This window comes from Bubalus kerabau, chromosome 9, assembly GCF_029407905.1.
Source record: "Bubalus kerabau isolate K-KA32 ecotype Philippines breed swamp buffalo chromosome 9, PCC_UOA_SB_1v2, whole genome shotgun sequence".
Lineage (NCBI taxonomy): Eukaryota > Metazoa > Chordata > Mammalia > Artiodactyla > Bovidae > Bubalus > Bubalus kerabau.
In genome coordinates, this window is record NC_073632.1 from 72,559,326 (window position 1) to 72,571,023 (window position 11,698).

The window sequence follows — 11,698 nt, forward strand, 5'->3', positions numbered from 1 at the left end:
CATCATATTTTCAAATTCCCATAGAATTACTTTGATTTTATTGTGGTGGTTGGTATGTCAGAGGGTTTTCCTCACTATTTCCTGCACCTCACCTTTAGGTCTTCCTTTGTTCTTCTGCATCAGATAGGTCTCTCAGCACATTCCTGCCCACCTCCCAGTAGTCGACTGCTAATAGCTATTGCTTTAAGATTCTTAGTCTCTGTTTTGGAAAGAGGAGGAAGAATGCTTTTCTGTTGCTCTTATTAAGTTTTAGTTTTAGGCAGGAATTGTTTCCCTAGGTTGTACTGGTGGGGTCCTCTTGTGATCCTGCCCTATCCCCAGCTGTAGAAGACCTCTAATGATCTAGGATCAGGAGTGTTCTTGTTCTTCCCTCAGAGGTAAAAAATATTTCTCAGGTCCTTGCCACCAGCTGCCATGTCTTCACCAAAATCCTAAGTGCCCATAGGGGTCACTGGCCTTTCCCCAGCAGCTTAGGAATTTTGTTCCTTATGGGAACAAATAGGAGTAAAGGACTTGGGCTGGATTTCATGACCTTCTTATCATGGATGCTTTCCCCCTCTCCCAGATCCTAGGATGGTACTCTCACCCTACCCCTACTGTTTTTGGTGACTACTCTGAGATCTATGGACAAGAGCCTGAAAATGGTGCTGTTTCCCCTTTTGTCTCCTGCTTTCCAGAATTCTGTATTCTCATTCTGGCCTCTATTTGGCTTTATGCAATTTGTGAACATTTTTAGTAGAATTTTTCCTACTAGTTTTGCAATGGCTGGTTGCATCAGCCCCAGGTAAACCCTAATTGCTCCTGTTTTGTCTCTCCTTGGAGGTTCCTGTGTTACCTTAGATTTTGGATTAGTTGGTTGCCCGGTGATCTCAGCTTTCTGATGGTTTCATGAAAAATCATGATTTTTCAGATCATCTGGCTGTTTGCTATTGTTATTGTTCTGTTGTAAGTCTGAGAGTGATATTCTTTCCAGCTTTCTACACATTAAGTAGCATGAAAATTTAAAAATCATCTCAGATTACTATGAAACAGTAGAATGTCTGTTTCTGGCTTTCTTGTACTTATTCTTACTTCTGGTCCCATATCCAACTTTGGAACCTTTGGTTTTACAGCCCTTTGGTCCTCATCTCCCAGCTTGATGGGCTCACCATTCATGCATGGGTTTATCCACTTCCTCGGTTTTTATGTACTATCTTCCTCTGATCTTATGTGAGAAAGTCTCATTTCAGCATGTAGTTCTTATGTATCCACCTCTGGGGACACAGAGGTAGAATGGCATCTCCTACAGCAATTCCTTTCCCAAATTGAGTAAAGAGGTCAACAGTAAAGTAAAATTTTCCTAAAATGCCTTGAACATTTTTTTGGAAAAATTTTAATTTAAATTAACATTTGGTAAACTGTATCAGACATCTATAATAATTTATCTAATATTTTCTCAATTCCTATTTTACTTCATCCATTGCCATAAAAACCACTTTTGGTGAGTGAAACTGATAGCACTTTTTCTCCATGGTACCATACAGCTCTTATTTTCTGCACATTATATTAAAATTGAAAGAAAATAAAAGTATTTGCCTACAGTTCCTGTCAACAAATAAAAATTTCAATTTTTCTATGTCTTCACCTAACCCATGTTCATGTACATGTAATAATTTTAGGTAATTGATTTAAATTTGTATTCTGGTAGGGACTTTGTTTCTTAAGTTTGCCTATTTGTTTTCCATAATATGCCATTATGATAATCTGTTCATGTTGCTAAATATTCATTACACTTCTCATTTAATAGCTGAATACTATTCAACGATATTTGTGTACCCTAATTTAATTACATGCCCCAAAGGTTTGTTCCCAGAAATTTCAGTAATAAACATTGCTCTTAAAACCACCAATCTACTCCTTGTTTCTATGAATATGGATCACTTAGATTCCATGTACAAGTGAGATCATACCATATATGTCCTTCTCTGACTTATTTCACTCAGCATAAGCCATCAAGGTATATATGCACATTGTCACAAATGACAGAATTTCCTTCTTTTATAGGCTGAATAATATCACTCTGTGTGTGTGTGTGTGTGTACATCACATCACATCCTCTGTATCCATTCCTCTGCTGACACATTGTTTCCACATCTTGGCTATGATGGATACCCTACAATGAACATGGAAGTGCAAATATCTCTTTGAGGTATTAATTTCATTTCCTCTGGATATACACTCAGAGGTGATATTGTTGTATTATATGGTAGTTCTATTTTTAATTTTTTTGAGGACCCTCCATAATGTTTTCCACAGTGGCTCCACTAATTTACACTCCCAAAAATGGTACACAAGAGTTCCCTTTTTTCCACATCGCCTCCAATACTTATCTCTTGTCTTCCTGATAAGAGCCATTCTAACAGATGTGAGGTGATATCTCATTGTGATTTTGATTTACATTTACCTGATGATTAGTGGTGTTGAGCATCTCTTCAGTTACTTATTAGACGTTTGTATTCTTTGGGGAAGCAAGTCCATCTGGACATCGGCATCTTGTCCAAGGCCATGGGAATCATGAACTCCTTCGTCAACGACATTTTTGAGCACATCGCTGGTGAGGCATCACGCCTGGTGCATTACAACAAGCGCTCAACTATCACATCCAGGGAGATCCAGACCACTGTGTGCTTGCTGCTACCTGGGGAGCTGGCCAAGCATGCCATGTCTGAGGGCACTAAGGCTGTCACCAAGTATACCAGCTCTAAGTAAATATAATATGCCTAGCCACTGTTAACAGAGAAGGCAATGGCATCCCACTCCAGTACTCTTGCCTGGAAAATCCTATGGACGGAGGGCCTGGTGGGCTGTAGTCCATGGGGGTCACTAAGAGTCGGAGACGACTGAGCAACTTCACTTTCACGTCACTTTTCTTTGGGGAAAATGTCTGTTTAGGTCCTTTCACCATTATTTGAATTTTTTGGTGAATTGTGTAAGTTCCTTATATAGTTTGTATATTAATCCCTTATTATATATTTGGTTTGTAAATATTTTCTGTCATCACATAGGTTGCCTTTTCATTTTATTGTTTCTTTTGCTATGTGGAAACTTTTTAGTTTGATGTAATCCCACTTATTAATTTTTGCTTTTGCTACTTCTGCAACAACAACAAAAAATCCTTTTTGTGTCATATACAAAAAACCATGGCCAAGAGCAATGTCAAGGCATTTTTACAACGTTTTCTTCTAGTAGTTTTAAGTCTTTGATTCAATGTTAGTTCTTTTTTTTTTTTTTTTTTTTTGTGAGCAGTGTAAGAGAGGGGTCCAATTTCATTTATTTTTTGCAAATCCAGTTTTCTCAACACCATTTATTAAAGAGACTGTAATTTCTCCACTGGATATTCTTAGCTCTCTTGTCAAATATTAGTTGACTGTTTGTGTGAGGATTTATTTCTGGGCTCTTGATAGTGTTCCATTTGTCTGTCTGCCTGTTTTTGCCACTACCATACTGTTTTGAATACTACAGCTCTGTAATATAGTTTGAAATCAAGAAATGTGATGCTTTCAGCTATGTTCTTCTTTCTCAAGATTGTTTGGCTTTTTGGGGTCTTTTATGGTTCCATACAAATTTTAGGATTTTTTTATTTCTGTGAAAAATGTCATTAGAATTTTGATGGAGATTGCATTGAATCTATAGATGATTTGGGGTAGTGTGATCATTTTAGCAATATTAATTCTTCCAATCCATAAACACGGGATATCTTTCCATTTGTGTCTTCAATTTCTTTCATCACTGTCTTATAGTTTTCAGCATACAGATCTTCCACCACTTTTGTTTAATTTATTCCTAAGTATTTTCTTGTTTTTGATGCTATACAATTGGGAAAGTTTTCATTATTTCTTTTTCAGACAGCTTGTTATTACTGTATAGAAAGACAGTTGATTTTTGTATGGTTTCTTTCATTTGGCATAATGTTTTAAGGCTCATTCTTGTTGTGGTATGTATCGATATTTGATTCCTTTTTATGACCAAATAACATTCCATTGTATGGATATGCCACATTTTACTTACTTATTCATCAGTTGACGAATATTTGGGTGATTTCCACCTTTTGGCTATTATCAGTAATGCTGGTACAAACATTCATAAACAGTGTTCTGAGTGGGCATGTATTTTCATTTCTCTTGGGTATATATATCCAGGAGTGGAGTTGCTGGGTCATGTGGTAACTCTGTGCTTACTCTTTTAAGGAACTGCCAGACTGTTTTCCAAAATGGCTACATACTATTTTGCATTTCTACCAGCAGCATATGAGTGTTCCAATTTTGCTACATCCTCACCATCACTTGTTATTACCTGGCTTCTTTATTCTAGCCATGTTAGTAGGTGTAAAATGGTATTTCATTGTGTCTTTGATGTACATTTCCCAGATGGTTAATGATATCCAGCACGTTCTCTTGTCTTTAATGGCCATTTATATTTCTTCTTTGGAGAGGTGTCTATTCAGATTCTTTGCTCAGTTTTTAATTGGGTTATTTGTCTTTTTATTCCTGAGTTGTAAGAGTTTTTTAATCTATTCTAGATAGAAGCCTCTATCAGATATATGATTTGCTAATGTGTATAGTATCTTATTTGGCATGTTTTAGTAATTCTCCACATGATCACAGTCTTCTTTTAGACACATTTCCTACATTCAATTTAACTTCATGCATGCTTTGTAGTTAAATTCTTCAAATTAAATGCACTGGATACACATTCAGTATGATGCCTTCATCAACATTTCTATTAGATTCATAATACTATGTACACAAACATATGGAGGGACTGTACTGTAGCAGTTCTGTGAGAGGAAGGGAGAGCTCTAGAGGTAAAGAGTCTGAGTTCTAACACTGGCTCCACCATGTACTAGCTATGGTACTTAGGATGTTACTTCACCTCACTAAGGTTTAATTTCCTCATCTGTAAAATGAGGCTAATAACATACACTATATAATGATGGATTACTGATGAAGCTAGGCTAATGTAGTAACAACTTGACCATAATTTAAGACAAAAATAGTGATAGCTATTATGTATATTATTGTTGTGTTTACTCTATTCCAAATAATGTAAAGATTCTATGTATATGATTTAATTCTCAGAATTATATGAAGTTGATATTATAATAAATATTTTCCTTTTCTTAATATGTATACACTATTAAATATTATTATTATTATTATATAGTCATAAAATACCACACTCAATAACTATTGCCTACCTAAATATAATTATTGGATTAGAATATCTGTAAGACATATTTACATTTTATTTCTCAAAATCTTGGTTTGTTTACCTAGTCTTATGGATTCATTATTTAAACATAGTATAACTTAAAGGAATACTTCATTTGTTTAATAAAGAATATTAGCAAAGTTTGTTTTGGCTTCTTATTAAATTCTTTAGTAAACATTCACATATTTTATGTGAATGGATTTTTGTACTCTTTTCCTCAAACATGTTTTAGTGATTTATATTCACTCATCACATTAATGAAAGAAATGTTGAATGATTAATTTAAATGTTTATTTTAAAAAGTGACCAGAGGAAAATATTTTAGGAGATAGAAATTTTGGAACAGCACATATTTAAAGACAAAGAAGGAAAAAGTTTTGTGATATATGGTATTAAATTCCACTGTCCCTGAAAACAGTCATCAAGCCTTTTATATTTGCTCAATTTATAATTTATAGATGGCACTCCAGTACCAATTATAAAAACATATTTTGGAGGGTTGCTGAAAGTTTGTAGAGGCAGCTTTTATTGTTAACAGATACATTTATGTACAGGCTTTTCTGACCTTTGATAAATAGTGTATATGCTCAGATTCAACATTATTTATTTGAGCACTTAACATAGAGGTGAATACTATAACATTACTGATACTTCATTTATTACTAAGAACAAGGCACAGAGGTAGGTTTTATTATAACTCCTATTTATACAGAATGAAGACATTGCATGTCTTAACAAAAGTTCTTCAGCTTCAAACAGTTAAGGAAGATGTATTCTATTGCTTTTCCACCAGGAGGTTATAAAGTCTTAAATTAGTGAGTAGAATGGGTTTTCCCCCTCATCCTTCCTGCAGTTCTTCCTTTAGCAAAGGCTCTTTCATTCCCAAATAATCTGTTTTCTCTCTGAAGTACTATAGCAGTAGTTCTTCAAGCATGATCCTGGCCCAGAACAGTATAGAATTACCTGGCAACTTGTTACAAATGCAAACATCTCAGATTTACCAGATAAGCCCTTCTGATTCTGATGCACACTGAAATTTGAGACTCATCACTCTACAGAAATTTCTCTCTAAACAGTCTCTTTCTTAATTACAAATCTACCAGTGAGCTGAGTACTCATGAAACTTTCCTCTGTGGTGGCGTTTAACAGAATTCATCTCCATCTCAATCTTAAAAAGATATTATGTTGTTTTCTAGAACATGCTTTAATCTGATCACCTAAGGTTCCTAAATTTTCTTTTTATGTTTCTTTCTGCTTCTAATTATTCATTTAATCAATTCACAGGACCCAAGCTTCTGGTCCCATCACTTCATGGCAAATAGATGGGGAAACAATGGAAATAGTGATAAACTTTATTTTCTTGGGCTCCAAAATCACTGCAGATGGTGACTGCAGCCATGAAATTAAAAGACACTCACTCCTTGGGAGAAAAGCTATGACAAACTTAGACAGCATATTAAAAAGCAGAGACATTACTTTGCTGACGAAGTTCTGTCTAGTCAAAGCTATGGTTTTTCCAGTAGTCATGTATGGATGTGAGAGTTGGGCCATAAATAAGGCTGACTTTCAAAAAATTGATGCTTTTGAACTGTGGTGTTGGAGAAGACTCTTGGGAGTCCCTTGGACAGCAAGGAGATCAAACCAGTCAATCCTAAAGGAAATCAATTCTGAATATTGATTGGAAGGACTGATGCTGAAGCTGAAGCTCCAACACTTTGGCCACCTGATGCAAAGAGCTGACTCATTAGAAAAGACTTTGATGCTGGGAAAGATTGAAGGCAGAAGGGGACAAGAGAGGATGAGACGGTTGGATGGCATCACTGACTCAATGGACGTGAGTCTGAGCAAGCTCCGGGAGATGGTAAATGACAGGGAATCCTGGCGTGCTGCAGTCCATGTATTCACAGAGTTGGACATGAATGAGCAGCTGAACAAGTATCGTACACACACTACTGACTTCCAAATTCCTATCTCCTCCCTAGAATTTTTTATTAGTTGAATTATTTAGTCATTAATTCAATATATATGTGATACTGTGCAGCAGTCACAGTCAAGCAGCATTTGTTGGAGATACCGAAGAGATAAACAACAGCCCTTGCCCTCAGTTCAGTTCAGTCACTCAGTCGTGTCCAACTCTTTGAGACCCCATGAATCGCAGCACGCCAGGCCTCCCTGTCCATCACCAACTCCCGGGGTTCACTCAGACTCACGTCCATCAAGTCAGTGATGCCAGCCAGCCATCTCATCCTCTGTCATCCCCTTCTCCTCCTGCCCCCAATCCCTCCCAGCATCAGAGTCTTTTCCAATGAGTCAACTCTTCACATGAGGTGGCCAAAGTATTGGAGTTTCAGCTTTAGCATCATTCCTTCCAAAGAAATCCCAGGGCTGATATCCTTCAGAATGGACTAGTTGGATCTCCTTGCAGTCCAAGGGACTCCCAAGAGTCTTCTCCAAGACCACAGTTCAAAAGCATCAATTCTTCCGCGCTCAGCCTTCTTCACAGTCCAACTCTCACATCCATACATGACCACAGGAAAAACCATAGCCTTGACTAGACGAACCTTTGTTGGCAAAGTAATGTCTCTGCTTTTGAATATGCTATCTAGGTTGGACATAACTTTCCTTCCAAGGAGTAAGCGTCTTTTAATTTCATGGCTGCAGTCACCATCTGCAGTGATTTTGGAGCCCCCCAAAATAAAGTCAGCCACTGTTTCCACTGTTTCCCCATCTATTTGCCATGAAGTGATGGGACTGGATGCCATGATCTTGGTTTTCTGAATGTTGAGCTTTAAGCCAACTTTTTCACTCTCCTCTTTCACTTTCATCAAGAGGCTCTTTAGTTCTTCTTCACTTTCTGCCGTAAGGGTGGTGTCATCTGCATATTTGAGGTTATTGATATTTCTCCTGGCAATCTTGATTCCAGCTTGTGTTTCATCCAGCCCAGCGTTTCTCATGATGTACTCTGCATATAAGTTAAATAAGCAGTGTGGCAACATACAGCCTTGACATACTCCTTTTCCTATTTCGAACTAGTCTGTTGTTCCATGTCCCGTTCTAACTGTTGCTTCTTGACCTGCATAGTTTTCTCAAGAGGCAGGTAAGGTGGTCTGGTATTCCCATCTCTTTCAGAATTTTCCACAGTTTACTGTGATCCACACAGTCAAAGGCTTTGGCATAGTCAATAAAGCATAAATAGATGTTTTTTCTGGAACTTTCTTGCTTTTTCCATGATCCAGCGGATGTTGGCCCTCAGGAGCAGATAATTAAAATTTGTAAATGCCCATAGAACATTAAACCTTGATGTTCTATAGGTCTTATCTCAGCACAATCTGATTTATGAACATCACCTTTGTCCCTAAATTTAATTTTCCTTTTGAGTCTGACAGGAGTTAAAAAAAAAAAAAAAAAAAAACACATTTCAGTGACTGACACAGTGTCAGTCACACTGAAACTGTAACTCCCTTTCCTTCACTCAACATATACACCAACCTTCTCCAACCAAGTCTTCTTACTTCTTTAAAAATGTGTCTCACAAGCATCTCCCTCCCTATGGCCGATGTTTTGGGTCCAGCTCTGACCATACTATAGTAAACATAGAATTTTGAGCATTACTTTACTAGCGTGTGAGATGAGTGCAATTGTGCAGTAGTTTGAGGATTCTTTGGCACTGCCTTTCTTTGGGATTGGAATGAAAACTGACCTTTTCCAGTCCTGTGGCCACTGCTGAGTTTTCCAATTTTGCTGGCATATTGAATACAGCACTTTTACAGCATCATCTTTCAGGATTTGAAATAGCTCAACTGGAATTCCATCACCTCCATTAGCTTTGTTTGTAGTGATGCTTTCTAAGGCCCACTTGACTTCACATTCCAGGATGTCTGGCTCTAGGTCAGTGATCACACCATCGTGATTATCTGGGTCATGAAGATCTTTATTGTACAGTTCTTCTGTGTATTCTTGCCACCTCTTCTTAATATCTTCTGCTTCTGTTAGGGCCATACCATTTCTGTCCTTTATCGAGCCCATCTTTGCATGAAATATTCCCTTGGTATCTCTAATTTTCTTGAAGAGATCTCTAGTCTTTCCCATTCTGTTGTTTTCCTCTATTTCTTTGCATTGATTGCTGAGGAAGGCTTTCTTATCTCTCCTTGCTATTCTTTGGAACTCTGCATTCAGATGTTTATATCTTTCCTTTTCTCCTTTGCTTTTCGCTTCTCTTCTTTTCACAGCTATTTGTAAGGCCTCCTCCGACAGCCATTTTGCTTTTTTGCATTTCTTTTCCATGGGGATGGTCTTGATCCCTGTCTCCTGTACAATGTCACAAACCTCCATCCATAGTTCATCAGGCACTCTATCAGATCTAGTCCCTTAAATCTATTTCTCACTTCCACTGTATAATCGTAAGGGATCTGATTTAGGTCATACATTAATGGTCTAGTGGTTTCCCTACTTTCTTCAACTTAAGTCTGAATTTGGCAATAAGGAGTTCATGATCTGAGCCACAGTAAGCTCCCGGTCTTGTTTTGGTTGACTGTATAGAGATTCTCCATCTTTGGCTGCAAAGAATATAATCAAACTGATTTCAGTATTGACCATCTGGTGATGTCCATGTGTATAGCCCTCTCTTGTGTTGTTGGAAGAGAGTGTTTGTTATGACCTGTGCATTCTCTTGGCAAAACTCTATTAGTCTTTGCCCTGCTTCATTCTGTACTCCAAGGCCAAATTTGCCTGTTACTCCAGGGGTTTCTTGACTTCTTACGTTTTCATTCCAGTCCCTATAATGAAAAGGACATCTTTTGGGGGTGTTAGTTCTAAAAGGTCTTGTAGGTCTTCCTAGAACCGTTCAACTTCAGCTTCTTCAGTGTTATTGGTTGGAGCATAGCATATTGGTTGGATTACTGTGATATTAAATGGTTTGCCCTGGAAACGAACAGAGATCATTCTGTCGCTTTTGAGACTGCCTCCAAGTATTGCATTTCGGACTCTTTTGTTGACCATGATGGCTACTCCATTTCTTCTAAGGGATTCCTGCCCACAGTAGTAGATATAATGGTCATCTGAGTTAAATTCACCCATTCCAGTCCATTTTAGTCCGCTGATTCCTAGAATGTCAACGTTCACTCTTGCCATCTCCTGTTTGACCACTTCCAATTTGCCTTGATTCATGGACCTGATATTCCAGGTTCCTATACAATATTGCTCTTTACAGCATCAGACCTTGCTTCTATCAGCAGTCACATCCACAACTGGGTATTGTTTTTGCTTTGGCTCCATCCCTTCATTCTTTCTGAAGTTATTCCTCCACTGATCTCCAGTAGCACATTGGGCACCTACCAACCTGGGGAGTTCCCCTTTCAGTATCCTATCATTTTGCCTTTTCATACTGTTCATGGGGTTTTCAAGGCAAGAATACTCAAGTGGTTTGCCATTCCCTTCTCCAGTGGACCACATTCTGTCAGACCTCTCCACCATGACCCTCCTGTCTTAGGTGGCCCCACACGGAATGGCTTAGTTTCATTGAGTTAGACAAGGCTGTGGTCCGTATGATCAGATTGGCTAGTTTTCTATGATTATGGTTTCAGTGTGTCTACCCTCTGATGCCCTTTCGCAACACCTACCGTCTTACTTGGGATTCTCTTACCTTGGACATGGGGTATCTCTTCACTGCTGCTCCAGAAAGTGCAGCCTCTGCTCCTTACCTTGGACGAGGGCTATCTCCTCACAGCCGCCCCTCCTGACCTTGAAGGTGGAGTAGCTCCTCTCGGCCCTTCTGTGCCCGCGTAGCCGCCACTCCTTGGATATGGTGTTGCTCCTCTCGGCCACCACCCCTGACCTCAGATGCCCCAGGTTCCTATGCAATATTGCTCTTTACAGCCTCAGACCTTGCTTCTATCACCAGTCACATCACTGCAGATGGTGATTGCAGCCATGAAATTAAAAGATGCTTATGCCTTGGAGGGAAAGTTGTGACTAACCTAGATAGTATATTGAAAAACAGAGATATTACTTTGCCAACAAAGGTTCGTCTAGTCAAGGCTATGGTTTTTCCAGTGGTCATATATGGATAAGAGTGTTGGACTGTGAAGAAAGCTGAGCACCGAAGAATTGATGCTTTTGAACTGTGGTGTTGGAGAAGACTCTTGAGAGTCCCTTGGACTGCAAGGAGATCCAACCAGTCCATCCTAAAGGAGATCAGTCCTGGGTGTTCATTGGAAGGACTGATGCTGAAGCTCCAATACTTTGGCCACCTCATGCAAAGAGTTGACTCATTGGAAAAGACCCTGATGCTGGGAGGGATTGGGAGCAGGAGGAGAAGGGGATGACAGAGGATGAGATGCCTGGATGGCATCACCGACTCGAACATGAGTTTGAGTGAACTCCGGGAGTTGGTGATGGACAGGGAGGCCTGGTGTGCTGTGATTCATGGGGTTGCAAAGAGTCAGACACG